This window comes from Nematolebias whitei, chromosome 3 (assembly GCF_014905685.2).
Source record: "Nematolebias whitei isolate Nwh7 chromosome 3, NemWhi1, whole genome shotgun sequence".
In the NCBI taxonomy this organism is placed as follows: Eukaryota; Metazoa; Chordata; class Actinopteri; order Cyprinodontiformes; family Rivulidae; genus Nematolebias; species Nematolebias whitei.
In genome coordinates, this window is record NC_056500.1 from 16,212,067 (window position 1) to 16,237,814 (window position 25,748).

At 38.8% G+C, this 25,748-nt stretch overlaps 1 long non-coding RNA gene across 1 annotated transcript; it reads right to left on the minus strand.

Annotated features, from left to right (window-relative positions):
- Positions 1-484: 484 nt before the first annotated feature.
- On the minus strand, positions 485-22,644 carry LOC119407748. The gene is made up of 3 exons (XR_005186691.1): positions 22,609-22,644; positions 6,211-6,289; positions 485-511 (listed from the first exon to the last, which is right to left on the minus strand). It is a non-coding gene; the product is annotated as an uncharacterized LOC119407748 (long non-coding RNA).
- Between the last annotated feature and the right edge of the window lie 3,104 nt (positions 22,645-25,748).

Genomic DNA, 25,748 nt, shown 5'->3' on the forward strand with positions numbered 1-25,748 from the left:
TTGTGTGTGTTATTTTTTGAAAGGCATATTTTATTTTTTTTTTTACATGAAAATCTTTATTTTTTTTGCACATTCATTCATTTCTGAAGGTCAGCATCCCATGACTTGTCTTTGCATTGCAGACTAATACAAAAATACAAGTTGTTAATTGCATTTTTTTCAACTAAAGCCACAATAGCAGTCTCACTCAGATATATATTTTTTAACTGTTCATAAAAAGTTCAGATAAAACAGGAATGAACTTCACTCTGAACATACCTAGTCAAAAGCAAGGAAATATGACACTAGTTTTTTAGATAAGAATGGAAAACGATTCTGGACACAACATAGCATTTGTATTGCCACTGGTCTGCAAGCTCAGCATCAAGATCCCCCGATGGTGTGTTATTAGACTGCATGATGGAGTTAGTTCAGTCATCACCCGGTGTGAGGTGGCGGCTGTCTTTGCTCGACTGGTTGCTCCTCTGCTCTTCCCTCACTGCAGCAACAGCAGGGAGTCAAATCCCAAAGCCTGAAAAAGACACACTCCATTAGGTCTCCTGCAGGACCCAGACACTGCTCAGATGTGTGATAAAAAAAGCACACAAAATCTCAAATATAACACTCAGCTCTGTTAAAATCTCCTGCAATGCTCGTGTGCAATCAGTTTATTATATTGTGTCAATGCATAGTACAAGCATGGAGTTTAAAGCTGTACATGTTCATAAATCTACCATGAATTCAAAGTTTAATAAAGTTTAGGTTTAAGCTGACATAAATTAACATCAGTGCACTTTCTCTGTATTTTAATGCATTTCAAATTTAAATTTGTTGACATCGACAAACACGCAGAATATCTGACAAAAATAGTTTTATCTCTGGAGACTGAAGGAGAATTTTGCATTCGAGCAGAAAAGCTGATTAATTATTTTTGGCATTAGACTGTTTGATGAGACTTACCCTCAGACATTTGAGTGAAGGCTTGAAATCACTGTAGTTAAATGTGCCATCTCTGCAGATGGAGTATTAGCTCTGAACTTTTTAAAACCTATACAAAATAGATGCCACTTTGATGTCACTGCACTCCATGTTGACTGCATGCATGTTTAAAAAAAATCTTAGATTAATATCTAAAATGGAATTACATGATACTTCCAGGTTATTTCTCACTACTCCATGCAACCCCTTTCCTCTGTAAGTCAAGAACACAATAATGACCAGAATAGTGTAGATATAGATTTGTACTTTTTTCATAGGAAACAGAGGTACAAGCAACCCTTTCTAGTAATATACCTGCATGATGTGTCAAAATAATTGGCAGTGTTCAATTATCTTCTGATTCTTTTACAGAAAGTTTGACTAGCTCATTGAAAACAAATGCTTAATCAGGAAGTCTAAAGCACAAATCACAGATGTGTTGATAACAAAATAGATTGCAGATTTTAAAAATAAAAACATGTCAATTAGATTTTGTGTTAAATTTAAGCAACAAAAGTGCTGTCTCATCTAACTCTGTGTTGAATTATTGTGCACATCAGCACCTCTACTTCCTCAGGCAGCTGAGGCGAACTGGACTTGGAAGCTCAGTCCTCACCTCCTTCTACAGGTGTGCAGTGGAGAGAATCCTGTGCTCCAGCATCAACGTGTGGCATGGAGGCTGCACAGCTGCAGAAAGAAAAGCTTTGCAGAGAGTGGTGAAGGCTGCACAAAAGAATGTTGGAGTCAGCCTCCCACCATCACAGACATCTACACCTCCAGATGCAGGAAGAGAGTCATCTGCATCATGAAGGACCCCACTCACCCAGCACACACACTTTTTCCTCGCTCCCCTCAGGCAGGAAGTTGTGGAGCATTAGGTGTAGAACCACTAGACTGAGGAACATCTTCTACCCTGAAGCTGTTAGACTCATAAATCACTAACCAGGATAATCACTGTAAGAAAAAAAAAGGAAGAAAAGTCACTGTAATGCCACTTTAATAGGTGATATGTGACTTATACCGACTATACTGCTGATTATTCATGCTGCTGATGTCTGCCTTTATGCTGCCGTATTCATACACATCTGCTCACTGCAGACTCATGTCCAGGCTGCTGTTTAATCTTGAGTATACAATTTTGTTCCACCTCATGTACCACATGTGATGTGAATGACGATAAAGAACCTTGAACTTGATCTTTTGTTAACAGTATTTGGAGTTTTGGAGCACACATTAAGATTCAAGTAAAATATCCTGAAATATTCAGAAAATATATTTTGATACAACCACTATTAGTTTTATAACAACGTTCTAAAATGCTACATCAATTTGACCCAACAGAAGTGTCCAGAAATTGAAAAGGGTATCTGTCATTAACTGTATAACTCAGTCTGACCCAGAACCTTTAGTATTAGATGCTGATTAGTCAAATACAACATGCTGCAGTCACTTTAGCTGACATGATAGACACTCCTGTGATTTCCATTCTGCATTGTCCAAGAGCATTTAATGGCTTCTCAAAATAAGTTATTAAATACTTTGAAAAATTAGGTAGACAATTTATTTTTCAATTAATTTTCACAGTTTAGGCTTTTTTTCTGATATGCACAACACAGAAGCCATTAGTAGTAGAATTTTAGTAGGAAGTGGTACATTTGGCACCTCATGCTACCATACACATAGTCAGAGAAAACATCCAATCTAAAACACAGCTAAACTTATAAACTGTCTAGCTTGAAGTCGCAAAAATCATAAAGAAAGTATAAAGTACAATTACTGATCACCTAAGTATGTAACTTAGGTGGTCAGCAGTCTGATAATGCTCTTGGTGAGTTGCAGTTTGAACCTGAAAAGGAGATTTGCAGTCAGAGTTATAATTTCAACATTTAAGTTACTTTATATGATTTTGCCAGAGACAAGCCCTTGCAGATGTTGTAAATATATATGGCCAAAGTGTTCACGATCTTGCATTTGCAGAACAGCAGCATCTTTGTTTGGGTAGCGACTGACACGGCAGCTATCCATCAACTTACAAACATATATTCATGGTTTTAGAAGCAGCGTCAGCCAGGAAGCAATGTGCCATGCTACATCCATCAAGGCTTTAACTGGGACTCAAATCAAGAATCATTTCAAACTACTGCCTTCATCTGACATGCAGTCCTTCAGCTGCATATCATGTTCAACCTTTTCCACAAATAAAATCCAAGAACCTGAAAGCAAGAGAAAATGTCCAACATCAAGAGCCACATGAAAGATCAACAAACATGTTCAAACACCTTAAAGGGGAAGGACGCAGGTCAAGCTTGAGACAAAGCACTCAGAATGAACGCCTCCCAACCATGAAATGTCAGCGCTGTCACTCAGTGGGCAAATTTAAACTGGCATCAGTCACGACATGAGGTGGCTCCTGTCCGTTAGGACTTTCCAGTATTCTACCCCCAACGCAAATTATTTGGATAAATAAAAACCGCTCTACACCTGATAGTCTCTGATTTACTCTGAGTGCATGTTACTCGATCGGCTTGTCTATTTGATTCTGTGTCTGTTACATGTCATGTTGCTCTCACACACTCAGTTGTTTCTGTTTGCCAACTCAGTGTGCACCATCCAGCAAAACACAGTCACACGCTATTATGTTCTTTTACACATCAAAAGCGAACAGCTATCACTTATTTAGTGTCGTAGCACTGGTCACCACTGTTTGTCCTGCTCTGCTGTGCGTGGTCACTGTTTTTAAACTGATTTAATATTTACTGTTTCTCTAATATTAAAATGTGTGTATTAGCATGACTTGATTTATTAAAAATTAGGGTGGATCCAAATGCCAAACCAGTACCATTTTATAATAAGGCACCCCTTATATATGGCTAAAAAATAGTTTATATATATATATATATATATATATATATATATTATTAATTCCACTATAAACACGTTATAAATCATTAATAACTGCTTACTGTGCATTAATTAAGGATGACTGACCATTTTCTACGCAAATAGCCAAATCTGTTCACTTTCATCTACAGTTGTTATATTAAACATTTCAGACTAAATTACTACCTTGTAAGAACAATGAGTATTTGTAAACCTATTTCTTTAGAATATAATATTGTACTTTATCACTACATTATAAGTATCTACAACTAATATTATATCCTTAAAAAAATAAAGGTTGAATGAAAAACAATCCCAAAAAATAGGTTTACAAATGCTTATTGCGCTTACAAGGTAGTAACTTAGTCTGAAAGGTTTAATATAACAACTCTAGATGAAATATATAGGTGAACAGAATTGGCTCACTATTTGACAAGAAACTGGTCAATTTTGTCTCTTTCTCACCCTTAATGTACAATAAGCAGTTATTGATGATTTATAAAGTGTTTATAGAGGAATTAATAACACATCTACAAACTGTTTATTAACCATCTGTAAGGGGAGCCTTATTGGTACCTTAAATCCTTTCTGAATGTATGTTTTGTTAGTCACCTTTATGCATATCAGTGGCTCAGTAAATTAAAAAAAAAAGTCATCTGATTAGAAATAAATATGCAGAATGTGTAGTTGAATAATTTAAAAAGTTAAAATCATGTTTGTATTAATATTTGCCCCCTCTTTTTGTGACAGATGATCTAAAAGTTGTTTAAAATTTTTTTTTGAATTAAACTAACATTTTGAAATGTGCAGCATTAATTTGATGTTATACAAACATTTTCTCATGTGCACAACTCGAGAGTTATTTTAGAACAAATCTTGCCACTCGGCGTCTAATTATAGCTGCTGTAATCACCTTTGTGCTTTGTTTTCCAGAGCTGCAGGTAGTTTCATTTGTACTGGTTTTCTCCAGGTATCACCTAAAAACAATGTAACAAATGATGTGACCAACATGAGCAGTAGGAAGAGATTTAGCTGCTGTAACAAATAACCTGAACAACCAGTTAAACAGATTTATACAGAGGACTACTGATCCAGTGTTCTTGTACAGTCAATAAAGGAATGCTGTAATTTACTCAGGAAACTTTTTTTGCATCCTGTTCTCCCTCCTGTGGACTCTACCCAGGGACTGCTCCAGAATATTTTGAGCGGTGAGAGAAAGCCTCACATGAAGAATCTCTTGCTGTGCTGTGCATGTGAGAATCAGCAGCGACTCAAGTCTGGAGCAGATTCATCAATAAAACATTAACCATTTAAAACACTGTCAGAAAAAGATTAGACTTTCTTCAGCAGGTGTTCTTTATTATTATTTAGTTTGCTCCATCAACTCAAGTAATAGAATTAGAATCAGATTAATTAATTTGCTGTATTTACAAAATAATTGTACAAGATAACTTGTCTTTTCAAGAAATGATTAATGTCTTGTGCCCACTTCTGTACTATTCTTCTCTCCTTTCTTTTTTTATTTGCTCATGTGTTAAATAAAAACTCTTACTTAAAGCTGTCTTTGTCAAAGTGCTACCTATTTTAAATCAATTCAAAGCCTTTTAACACATTTAAACCCTTCCTCTTGATTTTTTTAAAGACAGCAGCTAATACTTGTGTTTGCAATACAAATATCTCATGGTATTTGTACTTTGTATGTATAACGTATATTATTCAGTCCCAACACATTAAATTTTCTTCCAGCAGATTATAAAACCTCATCTGAGATAAATGACAAACTCTGAGTTGCTGTGCCAGGGAGGGAGAGGCTACATCAACTTATGCTTGAGCGAGCATGTAGGCCATACGCAATGGATGCACCACACACCCTGAGGTGAGAGGAGCAGAGATGTTTTATATATATTTATATAAGCTTCACTGCTTCCTTGTGACACAACACTTGCCTTAGCAGGGAGTCGGGCCATTCCTTAGCAAAACAAGTAAAAAGAGAAATCATTTTGGATAAAATCGACATTGAGGTATTTTTATTTTTATATATGATATCCAGTCATGATAACTGTAGTTTGAAATTTTTATTAAATCATAATGTACTGCAATGATTATTCAAAGGTACCTTTTTAAGCCATTAATTATTTACTGTGTCATAAAAGTTAGAAAGGCAACAAAGTTGAATTATTTAAATTTTTTGGTCCGCTGGAGTCGTTTTGGATTTATTTTCTGATCTTCATCTGATTTGTTTTTTTTATTTTTATTTGACTAACATATAGGTTTGTTTGTAAGAAAAACTGAATAAAAAATCATTACAGTAAGACTGTGACAACAAATTTAAAAATCTACAATAAAAAGTCATGCCATATACAGAATAATTACCTGGAAGTGATAGTCTCATCCTATTATGTTTTGTTTAGCTCATTTCATATCAAGAGCAACCCTCCAGGGAAGTTAAAGCCTGTGGAGATGGAGAAAAATAAATTAAATAGTTAGCTTCACAAATTATGTCCAACGTTAGGTAAGCTAATGAATATGAGCTAAACTTGGTTTGCAATGAAAAAAAAATCAGCCCAGGAGTCCAGGTCCTGAAGTCACAAACAGAAAACATTAATATATACTGTACATATAAATGTTTAATATTAGTTGTAGAGGCTCCTTTTTAGCAATGTTTATATACTTTAATCAGACATAATTAGGCTCAGAATTCTTTGCAACTTTTATGTTGTGTGAAAAGTTTGTGCATCATTGACTCAGAAGATCCAACCAGGAAAGAACATTCTTATAAATAGAAAATGCTGCGATGGCTGTTTATTATAGCACAAAAAGTACTTACCATAATAAAACATAACTAAAAATAAAAAAAACATCCCAAACCTTGTTGAAACCTAGTTTATCTCAGAAATTCTTGTAAAAAATAAAAATAAAAAAATACAGGTGCATCACAGAAAGTTAGAAATCAGACACTGATTTTTTATTTTATTTTATTTGTATGCCATTATCATCAAAATTACAAAAATAAATAAATAAATACATACATAAATAAATAAATAAATAAATACATAAATAAAAGCTTGAATTTTCTCACTCTATGTGTTCTGACTATGTAATATATGAGTTCCACTTTCTGAAATGATTGAAAAAAATTAACCATTTTCATGATATTCTAATTATTTTGAGATTCACCTCTAGTGTAAACACCGTAATTCTATGTACTCCTGCAATTACTTAAACCACTATGAAACACTTTCACATTCAAATGTGACAAATATACAGTAAGCAGTGCACAGACGATCGGGGATGTTTTTCATATGAGAACAGTTTTGAATTAAACATACTGAATGATATTTGGTTTACTCTGTTCCTTGGGAATGTGACCTATCAAATCCTCTGATGGAGATGGGCAAGCCAATCCTTATTCCTTTTTAGAAGTCCTTGGTGAGATTAGATATAAAATTTGAATATGAATAAGACTATCTGGGCTAATTATAACCCCCTCATCCAGCTACCTCATTTGCACAAAGCAATATGCAGTTTAAAAAGAAAAAACTGGGATGATTGGAGGCGGAGGATGAAAAGAAGGGAGAGGGGACAGAAAGAAAAGAGAGATGAGGGAGAAGTCAAAAGATCAATCATAGTTTGGGATTATACGTGAGCAGATAACATCCTCCATCCCACCAGCCCCCTATGAAGATCTGTTCCCTTTCAGGGTAAATAATTCAAGGCTGCACTGAATGATGGCCTAACACACCAACAAACACAACTCGCACACATGCACACACCTTTCTTCATGCCCGACAATCCACCATCTAGATAACGCTGCTGGCCAAGTTTACACCTATAGCTCTACGGCTACAGTTTCCAAATGCGATTAGCTCTTATCTGAAGAGAAAACAAACTACCTTCATCGAGTTCATCATCATCATATCCATATTCATGCTCTTTAAATCCCCTTTGGAGGAAAACTAAAGGGATTCAAGCACCTGAGAACACTGAGCTCTTAGCTGAGGGGGAAGGAGAGAAGATTTTGCTATTGAGGTCAGAGCTCTAAGACGAAAGAGTTTTATTCACACAAAGAAACAGTGAATACTGCAAAGTGGAAAAAAAAATGACAGCTCTTTTTAGTCAGCATATATGAAGAATTAATTATTGTACAATTAAAAAGACATCAGGCAATGTAAAAGTGTTTTGCTCAATTATAAATGCGACAAAATATTAATTAACATTTACTAATACAAAAGATTTTGTTTATTGGGCAAATATGCTTATATTTTTTTATGTGACCTGTCAGTTATGATGAGTCATTCAACTGTGCTCATGACATTAATGCTTCTAGATAAGTGCTGGCTTTTGTTAAAATGTGTACTGACAACAGGCAAGATCGTTTATCTTTGTTTACCTTGAAGGACACAACAACATTAATACAGAAAAATAAATAAAAAAGAATCAAGAATATTTTACATTTATTCATCAAAAATAAATCTGAATAATCTGAATATAGTCATCAACTCATGGATATTTTTGGATGACAGATGTGGTCTTTAAATTACATCTAAACATTTCAGCTTCACTTGCTGTATGACTAATAATTTAAGTTTTACGGAACCTGTTGCAAAATGTTTTGATGTTGTTTGTATATAATACTCCAACTTTACAGGCTTTTGCGACTCTTCAAATTTTAGGCAATAGTATTTAAATACTTAGATGGATGAATGGATGGATGGATTTATAATTCCCACAGAAATGCATTTTTAGTTGGTATTTTGCATTAGCTAATGATGGAAACTTCCATCCATCCATCCATCCATCCATCCATCCATCCATCCATCCATCCATCCATCCATTATATTCCGCTTATTTCAAAGACGGGTCGCGGGGGCAGCAGCTTGAGCAGGGAGGCCCAGACATTATTTTCCACAGCCACCTCTTCCAGCTCTTCTGGGATGATTCCAAGGCATTCCCAGGCCAACTGAGAGACATATAGTCTCTCCAGCGTGACTTGGGTCTTCCCCAGGGTCTCCTCCCAGTCAGACAAGCCTGAAGCACCTCCCTAGAGAGACGTCCAGTGAGCATCCTTACCAGATGCCAGAAACCACCTCAACTGGCTCCTCTTGACAGATGTCCATTGGCACGTTCCCTTTTCAGCGTCTCCGGTCAGAGTGGCTGGGGTCGTCAGAAGTCGTGACGAAGTACTCAGTTCAACAGAATAAACTTCCTTAGAAGTTGAGCATTTATTGCTCAGGTTGAGTCACAGCCGAGGCAGGCTGTGACTACGCTGGAATGGACGGACCCTTGGCAAATGGTCAAATCCATCAGCTACTTAGTTCAGCTGTAAGACTCCATCAGACTGAGTCTCATCTTCGACTGAAAGTTCCAGTAAGATTGGAAAGCCTCGGAAGACTGGAAAAGACTGGAAAAGACTGGAAGACTGAATAGTTCCAAGAAGTGTTGCCTTTTAAAGGGTATCCACTTCCTGTTACGTGGTACTTCCTTATTGGTTGAAACAACCAGCAGGGGTGTAGTTTTAGTGATGTCAGAGGGTTATTAGGAGTCAGTAGACAGCAGAAATGTTTTAAGAACGGTTAGTACAGACAGAGAAATGTTTGAAGAAGTGAGACAGCAGGTGCCAGCTAGTTCTTATTTACTGTCTGAGAGTTTTAAAAACAAGACATTTCGTTCTCATAACTTGTCTCTGACTTTCGACCGACATCAGGTCCACTCCTCACACAGACAGAAGAGTGAATGTACACTTACTTCGTAAATAGACATTTAACTGTATGATCCAAGTCTAATGAGTTTTAAAAATCATTAATACAGTTTCACAGTTGATTTAATAAGTGGTTTACTTAAACATTTAGAAATGGTATGAACTAAACACACTTTTGATTATCAAGATATCCTAAAATAGCAATGATAATATAAAAAAGAAGAGTGTTCTTTCAATTGATTAATTCAGGATACAATTAAATAGTCTATAATATTAGAGATAATTTGTATTTCTGCATTCAAATCAATGAAAGAACAGTTCCTGTCCCCTGAATGTCTTCAGAGACAGATTGATGTCGGAGGTCTAGTTCACTACACCAGTGAGAGCTGGAGATCATGGCACGATGAAGCCAACAGGACCACATCATCTGCAAAGAGCAGAGATGGAATCCTGAGGCCACCAAACTGGAATCCCTCTGCCCTCTGGTTGCACCGAAAAATTCTGTCCATAAACATTATGAACAGAATATGTGACAATGGGCAGCCCTGGTGAAGTCCAACTCCCACCCTGAAGGGGTCCAATTACTACAGGCAATGTGAATCAAACACGATCGTAAGCCTTCTCCAAGTCCACAAAATACATGTAGACTGAATGGGCAAACTCCCATGACCCCTCAAGGACCCTAGTGAGGGTAAAGAGCTGACCCAGTGTTCCACGGCCGGGATAGAACCCACATTGTTCCTCCTGGATCTGAGATTCGACCATCGATCGGACTCGCTTCTCCAGTACCCCTGAATAGACGTTACCAGAGAGGTTAAGGAGAGTGATGCCCCTGTAATTGGAGCACACCCTCCGATCCCCCTTTTTGAAGAGACCCCAGTCTGCCAATCCAGTGGCACTGCCCCTGATGTCCACGTGACGTTGCAAAGGCGTGTCAACCAAGACAGCCCAACAACATCCAGAGCCTTAAGGAAATCAGGGTGAATCTCATCCACTCCCAAAACCCTGTCGCCACAAAGCTTTTTAACTACCTCGGCGACCTCAGCCACGATTATGGACAGACCAACCCCCAAATTCCCTGACTCAGCTTCCTCCATGGAAGATGTGCCAGTGGGATTGAAAAGGTCCAAGAAGTATTCCTTCCACTTCCCGACGAAATCACTGGTTGAGGTCAACAGCACCCCACCCTCACTGAACACGTTAGTAAAGTGCTGCTTTCCCCTCCTCAGCCGCCTGATGGTTTGATGGAAAAATCCTGATTTCTTTATTTAAAAATCAACAGTTTTAATGATCAATAGTTTTTATGTTGAACCAGACAAGAAGCAGTTTATTTTGACGTGGTGTGAGAGCAACGACAGAGCCACGTCATTACATCACTTTAAAAGCCTCTTTCAATACAGTTTGAACTTCATCACTGAGCACGTTGAGTTTCTGTAGAAGACCACAGTACGGGGCAAACGTTTGTCATCACAAGTTAAAGTGTATGACTGTTTTAACTCCAAATGGATGAGTTTATGTAACGAGTTCAGTTTGTAAAGTTGTTTTAAAACGATCGGTTTGTGAGCAGATTTTGAAAATGCCAACCAGCTCTTCCAACTGAACAGTATTTACACAAACCTGTGATGATGTATAGTAGCACTTGTATGACCACAGTACAACTTTATGTTCAAAGATGCATTAGAAAAGACAAAAAAAAGCAACACATTAACTAATAATTTTACTATCATTTTATTCAACTCCCACAAAATGAAAAATGTGATAAATATACAGCTTTCCCTTTCATCTTTTATTTGTTCTATAATGCACTTTGTCTCACCATTATTCTTTCTTCCTATGCAGGGGCTACAGAGCTTCTATGCTACTGTAACGAACATTTCCCATCATCAACCACATAAGCCTACCCTTAAAACCACGGCTTCAACGGTTTCTTACCGCTTCCACCTTCTTTTTTACTGTGTGTGTGAGAGTGTGTGTGTGTATGAGAGAGGTGTGAGCAGTGCACAGCTGCCAAAAAAGCATCTGAAACTGATAGCATCATCACACAGGAAAGAAGCAAAAGAACTATAGAAGCTAGCTTGTGCTGCTTAATTCAGAGGAAAGGGGCGAAGTGGGGTTGAGAGTTACAGTACATGTAATTTGTCTCTTTGTGGATAAGGCAGCTGTTCAGCAAGCATGGGAACTCATCAGCCTTCTTCAGTGTGGCTTCTTTGTAGAGGGCAAGATAACAGCACATCTTTATCCAAACTTTATTGCTACTAATTAGCTAGGGTGCACACACATGTATCACAAAATATTCACACAAAGGCTTTAGGTAGCTATAAAAAGAAAGAATGAAAACACATCCACGTGGACTTACATCCACCCCAAACCTTACCACACTAAATATAACTTGCCTTTTCCCAAGCTGATCATTGAAGCAACGTTAGCTTGTTAAACTGTGATCATTGGCTTTCAATTTAACATGCTTATGCTTGAGTTAAATTTTGCCATTTCTCTCTTTATACCAAAAGATCATGTAGAACCACTAGACTGAGGAACAGCTTCTACCTTGAAGCTGTTAGACTCATAAATCCCTAACCAGGGTAATCACTGTAAGATAAAAACAACAACAAAAAAAGAAAGAAAAATCACTGTAATGCCACTTTAACTGGTGATATGTGACTTATCTGTGTTGCTGATTATCCATGCTGCTGATCTCATGCTGCTGATTATCTCATGCTGCTGTATGAGATGCATTCATACCTATCTGCTCACCACAGACTCAAGTACGGGCTGCTATTGTTATGTCATATTGTTTAACATTATTAGTATTTAGCGTATATCTTAGATCTTCTAGCGTACCGTTCGGCATTATATCTTAGTGTATATCTTAGATCCTCATTTACTGTTTCTTTTTTTTACTTATATTTTACAATTTTGGGGTGTAACTGGGACCCTGTGTACATAATTTATTTCCACCTCATGTACCACATGTGATGGTAATGACAATAAAGGTAACTTGAACTTGAATTTGAACTTGTACGTAGTTCAGATTGTTTTGAACTGGAGTTTGTAGAGGACCAAAAGCAATGACTATCTGACCTGCTGTGCAGTGGTTTGAAATAAAAAAATAACAAACAGATTAATTCTAATATGATGGATCAGTTGAGTGATACCATGGCCTAAACAGATTACTAGAACAACTCTGATGTCAAAAATGCAAACGACCATTTTCTCCGAACTAAGGACGTTTAGAAAGTAGTCTACAGCAGGTAAGGTACTACCTGCTTACAACCTTTCCACAGAACACTACTTTAAAAAGATCATATCTTTTTTTAAGAACACTGACCTAAATAAAGAAACGCAGCACATTCAAACATAAAGCACAGAGGAAGCACACCTATGCAGAATGTGCAGAATATTCAGTAGTGTGTAGGAGCAGCAGAGAGTGGATAGTGCAGACACGTCTAACTGCTAAAATGTATGCTTTTACGGGACTGTAAGCTAATAAAAGTTGCATGACTTTGTTTCACAGCACTCGCATCATGCTGTATTTTAGCCTTTTTAAGCTGTTTTTGTTTAACTTTACAAAGATTTTTTTCTTCATCGTAACTTTGCTCAAGTTTTAGCAATTATTCCCAAGGCTAAAGATGCATATCTGCTCATAATCTAGTTTACCAATCATCTAATCTAATGTGCTGCAAGTGAACTTTGTTCACACCCCACATGTTCTATCCCTGTACCCACCGCCACCCCCCACCCAACCCCTCCCTTGCTCCACTCCTTTCATCACTCCACATCCGCAGGGGAGATGTAAAGCTTTTGGAGTAAATCAAGGCTCTCTCCTTCATAAACGCCTGTGCATTTAACTCAGCTCTTTCTCCCTCTGATTTACAGCGACCATGTTGGGGACTGGAGTCAGCCAGGCCCTTTGGGTTTCAAAAGAGAGGACTAGTTGGCTAACTTCCCTCTCACTCTTTCACTCTGACACACACACACTCACATACTTTCAGCTGCAAAACATGGCACACACATATTCAGATTCGTTCACATCTGCTGCTCTGAAAAGAAATTGATGAGTGAGGAGGAATAAAGGAGCAGTGAGTGAAACAATGTGGCTTAATGGCAGAAGAATGGATGATTGGAAGCTGCAGCAAAATCTTATCTGACATCAGTTTTATAAGAGCATATATTTAATTAAATACACTATGTCCAGTGACTTTAAACACAATTAAAGTTATATACTGTATCTAGCAGCTACAAAAAAAAAGACAATTATTTCACCATTATGCACTTGAAAGAAGAGGAATGAAAGTACCAGCCATAGTAAGACAGAAGACATATGTGAATGAGAGGGAGGCCGGTGGAACAGTGAGGCTACAAGGAGCAGAGGTCACAAAGGTTCAGGACTTCAGGTACTTCAGGTCCACTGTCCAGGAAAATGGGGAGTGTGGTAAAGAGGTGAAAAAGAGAGTCCAGGCAAGATGGAGTGGATGGAGAAAAGTTTCAGGAGTTATTTGCGACAAAAGGGTGTCAGCAAAGGTCAAAGTAAAAGTTTACAAGACAGTTGTGAAACCAGCTATGCTATATGGTCTGGGGGAAAGGGGGAAGTCATTGTATGTTCCCATACAGTGGCGCAATTAGTTCTCTGCATTTAACCCATCACACCTGGGATACACCCAGGTGGAGCAGTGGACAGCTATGTAAGTGCCCGGGGAGCAACTAGGGATTAGGTGTCTTGCTCAGAGACACAAGGACTTGTGGGAATGGCTGGGAGCCAAACCGTGACTTTCTGGTCCCAAGTTGGCTGCCCTACCTCTACTACATCTTGGCCTCCAAGATCTTACAAGATCATCCGACAAGATGTAAGGTCAGACGGTTGTGGTGAACTTCCTGAATTGGAATGACTTTAAAACTTAATCAGTTGTAGATGTCCACTCTCTGAATACTTTGATTAATTAAAAATCAGTGATTCATGAAATAATTTGCTAATACATCAAACACACTTAAACATGAGCAACATTGTTGCTGTGTCACCTTCAGAGTTATGTACCGAGAGCTTTCTGTGCAGGCGGTAAGTCCCATCAATCTTCAGATGTTTTGTTTAGTTTATGGAGTACTGGGATATACCTGAACAGTTCTGCTGGCATTAATGTGCTCCTGATGGAGGCAGTCCCACTGTTGGCTCTGTTGATACTTCAGTATATTGGTGACAGTGGAATTGACAAAAAGACAGGAGAAAAAACTGGAAGTGGCAGAAATTAAGATGTTGAGGTTCTCCTTAGGAGTGACAAGGATGGATAAGATTAGGAATGAGATCATCAGAGGTCCAGCACAGGTTGAACAACTGGGAGATAAAATTAGAGAGACCAGAATGAGATTGTTTGGACATGTCTAGAGGAGGGACAGTGGGTATACTGGTAGGAAGAATGTTAGAAATGCAGCTGATTGGAAAAAAAACAAAGAGGAAGGCCAAAGAGGAGATACATTATATGGATGCAGTTAGAGAGGACATGGAAGTAGTTGGAGTGAGGACAGAGTGAGATGGAGGAGGATGACTTGCTGTGGTGACCCACCCTGAAGAGGGAAAAGCCAAAAGAAGAAGATTTCAGTATTTTTAAATTGTAATGCCAACTTATGTGGGGGGTCAAGGTCAAGGTGTCTTTATTTTCATTCACACCACATGTGGGACATGATGTGGAACAAAACTATGTACACAGGGTCCCAGTTACATCCAACAAAAATACAAATTGTAAAGAAAAATGGTAATAAGATCTAAGGTATGAAATAAGAAATACGCTAAACTGAGAATATACTAAGCACTAATAGTACAAAACAATGCACCAAACAACAGCAGCATGAACTTGAGTCTGTGTGAGCAGATGAGAACGAATGAACACAGCAGCATGAAAGAAACCAGCAGCATGAGATCAGCATCATGGATAGTCAGCAGCACATATCAACAATCAAGTGGCATTACAGTGACATTTTCACTGTGATTTTTTTTCGCAGTAATTTTCACAGTGATAATCCTGACTAGAGATTCATGAGTCTAACAGCCTCAGGGTAGAAGCTGTTCCTCAACCTAGTGGTTCTGCACTTAATGCTCCTCAACCTTCTGCCTGAGCAGGGCAAAAAGTGTGTGTACTGGGTGAATGAGGTTCTTCATGATGCAAGTGGTCCTCTTCCTGCATCTGGAGGTGTAGATGTCTGTGATGGTGGGGAGGCTGACTCCAACAGACTTATTTGCAGCCTTCACCACTCTCTGCAAAGCTTTTCTTTCTGCAGCTGTGCAGCCTCCATTCCACACATTGATGCTGGAGCACAGGATGCTCTCCACTGCACACCTGTAGAAGGAGGTGAGGACTGAGCTTCCCATGTGCAGTCATGATAAAGTCATTATGTGCAGTCTCATGATATTGTAGCCATTATGAATTGAACTCCAAAAGTTAATCAGTGCTAGATGTACATCCAGTGATTGCTTTCTGAGTTTAATTGAAATGTTTCCAGTGGGTAATGAGATGCTTTTCTAACAAACACAGACAAATGAGCACAATAGTTAATGACGGCGTTTTCCCAACAATTCTTGTGAGATCAACTAGCGCTTTGAGTAAGTGTTGAGTAAGACTCAACTACAATCACACCAAATTAGCAGTTTCAGTCGTATTTGTGTTAGCCAAATTTGCTTACCTGTGGTGTCCATCTTCAATTGGATTCATTCTCAAATGTATTTAGATGTATATTTTCATACAATAATTGCTCTCCAAAATAAATTAAAATATACACAGTATTTTAAGTTTTGACAACAGGCAATAATGTATTTAGTGGAAAGTCATTTTGGAAGAAAAATGCTTGAATAGAGCAAGACTATTTTGCAAAGTTTTACAATTTTCAATGTGATATAGTCTTGATTTTGTTAGCTAATTGTATAACTTTGTGTGTCTTCATTTAATTCAGACTGTCTTAACACTAAAGAAACATGGACATAACGGATAACGCATCTGACCTAAATACAAAAGTTTAGTGTAATGCGAGAAATATCCAGTGCTGCAAAATATTGCAAAACAGCTGCAGCACTGTGAGCACCTGTAGTTTTAGTGGCGATTGTTTTTTTTCTTCAGCTGGTACCAGTTCTATAGGTTTTTAGATTTTGAAGTTTTCTACCATATTAAAAGTGTTCACTGTAAGACTATTCATAGGTTCATGGGGGTTGGAGTTTTGCAGAAATGGTTGCATTTCAGAGATCACCTCAAGAGCATTTTTTTTTTTTTCATTTCAGCAGCAATGATAAATTGGTTTTGTTGCCTTCACTGCATATGACTAGCAGGTATGTTTTAGAAAAGCAAGAATATGTGCCATTAATATTGTTCATAGTAATTGCCTTAAGTTACTGCATCTCATACTTAATAAGGAAAACAATGGAAACAAACTAGCAAAAAAAAAAAAAAAAAAAATCCAGATGTTTTGATATATTATATTGTAAATGTTTAAAGTATAGCTTCATCAGGTTTTGTAGTGGCTGTGGTAGCTCATTTGTCAGTGCCACAGTCTTGTAATCCTGAGGTTTAATGTTTGAGACCAGGTCATGTCAGGAAGGGCATCTGGCCTAAAACAATTGTCAAGTCTTTCATGCAAGTTCATTTGCAGTGGCAACCATTGTAGGAGGGAGCAGCCAAAGAAAAGAAAAAAAAACAACAACATAGCTTTATTGTGTTGCATTCAGCAGTTCTATAATAGAAATCAGAAATTTAGTCATAATCTAGATTTTAAGTTACTTTTTTTTATTATTCTGTGACATTCTGTGCTATCTCAACTTACCAGAAGGAGTGAACAGACAATGACATACTTTTGATTCTGTCTTCCGCTTTTCTTTTGTCAGTGTTTTTCTTTCAAATCCTTTGAGTGTAGCTTTTAGACAAGCATCTAAATTTAAAACCCTACATGATTTTAATAATTTATTCCCAAACTAGCCTGTAAAGACCACTCTCACATCCTTCAAGGGATCTTTTTCTTTTTTCTTTTTTACCTAAAATGCAACCACAGATCTCCCCGTTTGTCATCTTGTGACTCCCAGAATGTCTCAAATTCTATTTATGTATTCGTCTATTTATTTAAATGTATTTCAAATGTTCTGGCTAGGGCCCATCCCAAAATTCTACCCACATTTTCAAGCTTGCTGCGCCCCCTGACACACACACACACACACACACACACACGCACGCACACACACCCCTGAAAAACGCTGTGCCCTGTCCTTGTCTGCTAACCGACTCACACACACTGGCTCCATTCTTCCATGCCGTGGACTGAGGAGGTTAGGTCTGTGTGAATATTGCTGTGTGTGTTAGAGTGCATTGGTGCATACAGTGCATAAAGTGTGCTTGGGAGTCTGTGTGTGTGTGTGTGAGTGTGCATGCGTGAACACTGTGGATTAAAGGACACAGTTGTGTGTTTCATGTTTTTCTAGTGATTACACTGTTAGCATTTGTGGTCAAGGCATAGGCTGCAGATGGGTTTCATTCAAGTGGAAGCCTAATGTGTGCATAACTATTTGCATGTGACAGACGCAGATACAGCATGTCAGGATGTGTGCAGGAGTATTCAGGCAGATGACCTTCTAAAACCAACACTTATCCCCTGTCCAATCCCAAATGTGTTCCTTCTCAAATACTTCCACTTCATCTCACCAGGACCAGACCAGAACATTGCGCTCCTACTGAGCCTCTTATACTTTCTATTATAGTTAACATGTAAGAGTGGATGGACAGTACTTTTCTTAGAAACATTAAAAGTATTCACTTTTAAGCACAATATATAAAGAATTATAACTCTGTCTTTTGATTTTAGCCCATTTTAATGCTGTTGGGTGCTTTGGGTCATTGTTTGGTAAAAAAAAAACATTTATTTTCTTTGATTCAAACCAATTTTTCCAAAGTTTGACACAATTAGCTTTAATAAGCCTAGTTTAAGTGCTAAATTAATCATTTGCTTAATACATTTAGTACCTCCACTTCTAGAGGCAGACAAGAAGCCCAAAAGATGATCAAGTTCAAGTCAACTTTATTGTCATTTCCATCACATGTGGTACATGAGGTGGAACAAAATGTTGTACTCAGGGTCCCAGTTACTCCCCAAAATAGCTAAATATAAAGTATAAAAAGAAATAGTAAATGTAGTAAAGGACGATGTAACCTTCACCATGTTTCAATGTTGGTAAAATGATTGTGAACCTTTTTGTTGAACATTGTTGATGCACTGATTGCAAATAGCTCTGCTTTGTGTTTTTACTTCCCCCACAAAATATCCAAGATAGACTTGGTTTCACCCTTGTAACAATCATATTTTTGGCCAATAATTTTAATTCAATGCTTACAGTCTTTCCTTAATTTTTATTTTATTTTTATTTCATTTTATTTAGCCATTGGATATTCAGTAGGGTAAATTAAATTGTAGAAAACATTAAAAATGTGGTATTTTAAAAATTACATTAATTACAGTACAGTCCAGTGTTGTGTAGTGAGGATTTTCTGGAAATGCCTGGCAGAAGAACCCATCAGAAAGGTCTTCAACTCACACATCCGGGAGAGCTTTAACTGCATCCCAGCTAAGGTGGGGGACATTGAGTCCAAGTGGGCCATGTTCCATGCTGCAGTTATTGAGGTGGCTGTGTTGAGCTGTGGCTGTAAGGTTGTTGGTGCTTCTCCCGGTGGCCATCCACAACCTCTATGGTGGGCATCCCAGGTTAGGGAAGCTGTCAAGCTTAAGAAGGAGTCCTACTGAAGGAGTCCTTGATGGCTGGTAGGACTACCGAGGTAGCTGAGGAGTACCAGAGGATCAAGCAGTCCACAGCTCTGGCTGTTGCTGAGGCAAAAGCTTGGATGTGGGAGGAGTTTGGTGAGGCATTGGATAGAGACTCTCGTCGGCTCTGAGGAGATTCTGGCAAACCATCATGCAGCTGAAAAGGGGAAAGCAGTGCTTTACAGACTGTTCAGTGAAGGTGGAGTGCTATTGACCTCAATCAATGATTTTGTCAGGAGGTGGAAGGAATACTTATTGGACCTTCTCAATCCCACATCTTCCATGGAGGAAGCTGAGTCAGGGGACTTAGGGGTTGCTTTGTCCATAATTGTGGCTGAGGTCACCGAGGTAGTTAAAAGGTTTGCAGTGGCAGGGCACCGGGGGCAAATGAGATCTGCCCTGATTTCCCTTAAGGCTCTGAATGTTGTGGGTCTATCTTGGTTGACATGCCTTTACAATGTTGCATAGACATTGGGGGCAGTGCCAATGGGTTGACAGACTGGGGTGGTGGTTAAAGGGGGACCAGAGGGTGTGCTCCATTTATAGAGGCATCACTCTCCTTAGCCTCCCTGGTAAGGTCTATTCAGAGGTACAGTAGAAGCGAGTCTGATCGTTGGTCAAACCTCAGATCCAGGAGGAACAATGTGAGTTCCATCCTGGCCGTGGAACACTGAACCAGCTCTTTACCCTCACTAGTGTCCACAAGGTGTCATGGGAGTTTGCCCATCCACTCTACATGTGCTTTGTGGACTTGGAGAAGGTGTTTGACTGTGTTACTCATTACACTGTCTGGGGGTGTTCTGCAAAATTGGGATTAGGAGCCCATTGCTACAGTCTGGTCCCTATACAAGTGGTCCAAAAGTTTGGTTTGCATTGCCAGCAGTAAGTCGGACCTGAACAGGTCCCTCTTGTAAACGAGTCCCCATGGCTCAATGAGGCTAGCCTGTATAAATAAAGGTTACATAAATTAACCCTTCAGGGTGGGAGTTGGACTCCACCAGGGCTGCGCATTAACACCAATTCTGTTCATAACTTTTATGGATAGAATGTCTCGGTGCAGCCAGAGGGCGGAGGGAGTCTGATCTGGTGGCCTCAGGAATCCATCTCTACAATTTGCAGATGATGTGGTCTTGTTGGTGTCATCGTGTCGTGATTGTCAGCTCTCACTGGAGCTATTCGCAGCAGAGTGTGAAGCGGCAGGGATGAGAATCAGCACCTCCAAATCTGAGGACATGGTCTTCTGTCAGAAAAGAGTGGATTAATCTCTTCAGGTTGATGGGGAGGTTCTGCCTCAAGTGGAGGAGTTCAAGTATCTCTGGGTTTTGTTCACAAGTGAGGGAATAATGGAGCATGAGATTGACAGACATATTGGTGCAGCATCTTCAGTATTGTGGACTCTGTGTTAGTTCCTTGTGGTGAAAAGGGAGCTGAGTGCCAGGAGTTTCAGGCAGGCAGAGCAGGAAAAAAAAAAAAACATTATTGCAGGCAGGACTTGAAGGCAGGATGTAAAAATAAAAAATACTTTAATAATAATAATGATAAATAAACAGGCTGAAGTGGCAGCATAAACTTACAAGATCAGGACATGGAAATCTCGGGGAACACAGGAAGATACCAGATGATGAACCAACAAGGATTGAGACACAGACCAGGCCTTATATACACAGACTAGATGAGACATAATTATAAACACCTGGAGGACACACGGGTGGAATTGATGAGGGAAATTAGGAAGAGACACTAGGGATAATAGACACAGGGAGACAGACAGAGGGATACCAGCCTTACACTGAGCTGTAAGGCAAAGCTATCCGTTCACTGGTCTACATTCCTACCCTCAACTATGGCCACAGACTCTAAGTAGTGACCGAATGAACAAGATCACGGATAAAGGCAGTTGAAATGACATTCATCTGCAGGGTAGCTGAACTCTTCCTTAGAGATTTGTGAGAAATTCAGTTATCTTGGAGAGACTCTAAGAAAAACCATTGCTCTTCCACATAAGGAGGAGCCAGTTGAGGTGGTTTGGGCATCAGGTAAGGATGCTCCCTGGGCTTCTACCTAGGAAGATGCTCGGATGCTCCCTGGGTGTCGCCCTAGGGAGGTGCTTTGGGCATGTCTGACTGGAAGGAGACCCCGGGGAAGACCCAGGGTATGCTGGAGAGACTACATCTCTTGGTTGGCCTAGGAACGCCTTGGAATCCTCCCAGAAGAGCTGGAAGAGGTGGCTGTGGAAACAGATGTCTGGGCCTCCCTGCTCAAGCTGCTGCCCCTGTACCCTGACTTCGAAACAACCAAAGCTAATGGATGGACGGATGGATTCATTACATGAATATTGTACCCCTTGTTTGGCACATTTACCAATAATGGCATTCCTGTTGCTCTCACAGTTCCTTTTGCTCTTATTATTTCTCATATTGTTTATGTTTAATAATACACTTTTATTTTGTCCTGGGACATACTGTGCCCAGCAAATTCTATCAAGTCAAGAATATTTTATTCAGGAATATACGGCCTTTCAGCCCACAGTTCCACAACAAATTACATATATAAAACCAATACCTGGTTCTAGTTCAATAGCAGATCACAAACATGTAAGTATTTTATCACAACAAATTCAGTAATGAGCATGCTGTAGTAACTGGGATGTCTATTTTATAACACTGGATTTCAAAATATTTCAGAACAATTAGACAATTTAAACAACAAGTTTATATATTGATTTTTCATTTGTTTTACTTTTCATTTTAATCTTATTTATTTATTTATTTTAATGCAGTAATTGCAAGCTTGGAAGCATCAACTTCACTGTACTCAAAAATCCATCTTTAGTTTACAATAAAAATGAGAAAGGGTAGAGCTGTAGGACTACATTTACAAAAGAAAATGTCTACTTCCTTATCACAAGTATAAAACAGATCTGATAAAATTACAAGACAGACTTCACAATTCATGTCAGCATAGAATAAATACATTACCGGTGTTTTGAAAAATTAAGCATTTGTATTCTTTAACCAAACTTTCTGTCTTCTGAAGTTGACGGACAAACTGTTTCAAGCTGTCACCTTGCAAAGTGCTGGGGTATTCTGTGAACTAATTGTTGTACTTACTTTTTAAATGTACCATCTGCCTTTGATCTGTGAATGGCAGAACAGTAGAATTTTACATACCAAACTAAAATGCACCATAATGTGGTCTGACATGATTAAATCCTAAACCTAAAAGCTACCCTGGCTTTCCATTTCTGCACCTCTTGGGCACTAAATCACAGAGACAGGAACATAACAGCAGCTTACCTTGGTGTCAGCCCAAGGCACCAAGCGCTTTCTGCCTTCCTACATCTTCACTTTGTAGCCCCTGCCAAACACTGTCACCCCAAATCTCCTACTAACCTGCCTCCTTATGGCAGCAGCACTCACAAGGCGACCGCAGAGGCATGGCGGAGCCACACGGCACCATCTGCTTCAGCAGGACACATAGAGGAGGGAAAGGATGGGCTTCTTTCATCCCCTCAACCTTCTTTATCCAAATCCTTCACCCTATGTGCTGTGGCTCACCCCCTTCTAGCTTTTGCTTGCCAAAAAATGAAAAAAAGATGAAAAAAGAAATCTGATCATTTTAAGGGAATGAAGAGTCCTTCGGTGGATGGATTTATGGACTCCTGTTGTCGCCATAGCAACCAGCAGCAACTTGTATTTTTGGAGGGGAGCAGGGTGTCGACAGGGTTTTTGGGTGGGGAGGGTGGTGAGATCAGTGTGTGTGTGTTTGTGTGATAGTAGAGCTGGTGATGTTGGGGGGGTCCTATGTAGAACGAAGAGGAGGCATTGTTGTCTTGGTATTCAGTGTGTCAGCAAACCAGAGTCATTCCTTGGTCTTTATGAAAGCAATGATATTGGGGGCATCCTTAGAATACCCACTAGAGAGAATAAACACCATTGCCTTTGGTTGGGTAATATATATACAGTATAAATAAACAAAATATACATTTTTTTTTGACACAACAATAACGAAAGAGTCCATTTAATGTATCTAGAAGCAAAGCACACATGGTTAAGGATTTGCTTTTTACATGTTTTATGTTGGGCAGCACGGTGGTGCAGTTGGTAGAGCTGCTGTCCCTCAGCGAGCAGGTTACCGCAGTTCACATCCTGGTCTGAGCGCCTTTCTGGTTGGAGCTTGCATGTTCTCTCTGTGCATGCGTGGGTTTTCTCTGGGTACTCCTGTTTCTTCCCACACACCAAAAACATGCATGTTAGACTAAATGGTAACTAAATTGTCCCTAGGTGTGAGTGAGAGAGTGAATGGTTGTTTGTCTCATTTGTCTCTATGTGTCCCTGTGATGTACACATGTCCAGAGTGTACCCCGTCTCTCACACAGTGATGGCTGGACATGAACACTAGTGACTCCCATGACCCAAAAAGGAAGAAGCTGGTACAGATAATGGATGGATGGATGTTTTATGTCCTTTCATTATGATTTGTATGCTAATAACTTTGCCACCCTATTTAACATCCACCTTATGCTATCACCTATGTATCATTTGCCACATGTAGGTCCAAAAACCATAGTGAATGAGATTTGTGTTTGACTGTCTCCCTGATCGTGTTGTGGCACCTCATGCCAGAATGTATCTGCTTTCAGCTTTTTTTTTTACAAGCTTGCAGTGTTCCCTGTAAAGCACAAACTCAATCACTACAGCAACATACTTGGTGTGAAAAAACAGGGAGAGAAAAAGAGAGAGAGGGAGATAGAAAGAAAAAAAAAAAACTCCTGACACCTCAGACTCCACTTCACAGTCAGTGAAGGAAGAAAGTGAGCAAGCCGCTTAAGCCTTTCCTCCCTGCAGCCGCCTGCAAGGTGCAGATATTACCGTTTACATTTGGACAGATGCAAGGATCCATTGGTTGTGTGTGTGTGTGTGTGTGTGTGTGGGGGGGGGGGGGATGAGGCATAGTTTAGAGATTTTCATTTCTGTTAAATGTCTATTACTGTTAGATATTCTTGGCATTATTTCGAAGAAAGACAATTTTGGACAAACTTTATACATTGACTTGACATCAGTTGTTTCCTTTCACTTTCTGCAACATTTAAACTTATGTCCGTTTATAGCTAACTGTTTGGGTCAACATTGGGGAGAATGGCCACTTGCTGAGATTGGCTGCTTGCTGAGGTTTATAAATTCCTAATGGTCAATTTTGAGAGCCTGCAAAAGGGTTTTGTTACACTCTAATTTCTAATTGCACAGCAATATTTTTTTTGGAGTGCGTACATTGAAATGATCCATGATTGAGGTGCTAGAGGAATCAAAATCAACAATAAAACAGGCAAAGGACCATTAGGGTTGATACTGTGTATACTGTGTGTGAGGAGGTACAAGCATAATCAAACATCACATGATCTTATTACACTCCAATGTCAATTGTTGAGGATAATTCAGTATTAGAGAGAAAAGTAAAAATGATAAGAAAACATTATTGTTGGCATATAGCTAAAGAAGTTTGTCAAATAAAGACTACAGAACCTACACAAAATGAAAAACTAGAAGGAAGTCTGAGTGACTCCTCCAAACCCTCAACTCATGACTTATGCACTTTCATGTTGCATTATATTTAATTATAGATCATACTGGGGCAGCCCTTAACAGGGTCTGCATGCCTCACAGGTACAAACAGTTGAATTATTCAGTAGCCAACATGTAGGATAGGATGTGGTGTGAGTGCAGCCAGAGAATAAGCTTGCCATTATTCAACGTTCAGCTTCTTCTTGCTGCAGGACAAAACAGAGATTCAGCCAGGTTAAATATCTGATTTTTTCCAGGTGGTCCTGAGAATGAACCATCAGAGACATATTCCACATATCCAAATAAATGATATAGATGTTTCATTTTAGAAGAAACTGACAGCAGCTGGAGAGTGATGCATTTTTAATACCAGTGCTTGTCATGGACAAACCATTTATGAGAATGAACTGAAAGACATAATAAGATATATGGCATTAAACCATGCGCAAATTTCTGTATTTTTAGTTTTAAAAAATTGGGAAATCTTCTATACTAGAATCATATGTTTTATCTTTTTATGTGTACAAAAAAAATTGACTCATTTTATTAATGGGAGGCTCATCACATGTACTGATTGAAAGAAAAAAAACATAACAATATATGATAAATTAAGGAAGACCATTGCTTTATTTGTTTATGGATTTGTTTGTTTATTTGTTTATTTTGCGTTATGTTTTCCTTTTTCTAATAATAAATTATTTAAGTCCGAAATTACCTGAAAAGAAAACTCAGGAGGGATGCAAAATAATATAATATACATCATAACATGATAAAATAGAATGTGATGCAATTAGGGATGCACAATATTATCGGCATGGTATCGGTATTGGCCAATATTAGCAATAAAGTTAAATATCGGACATCGGCTATTCCAT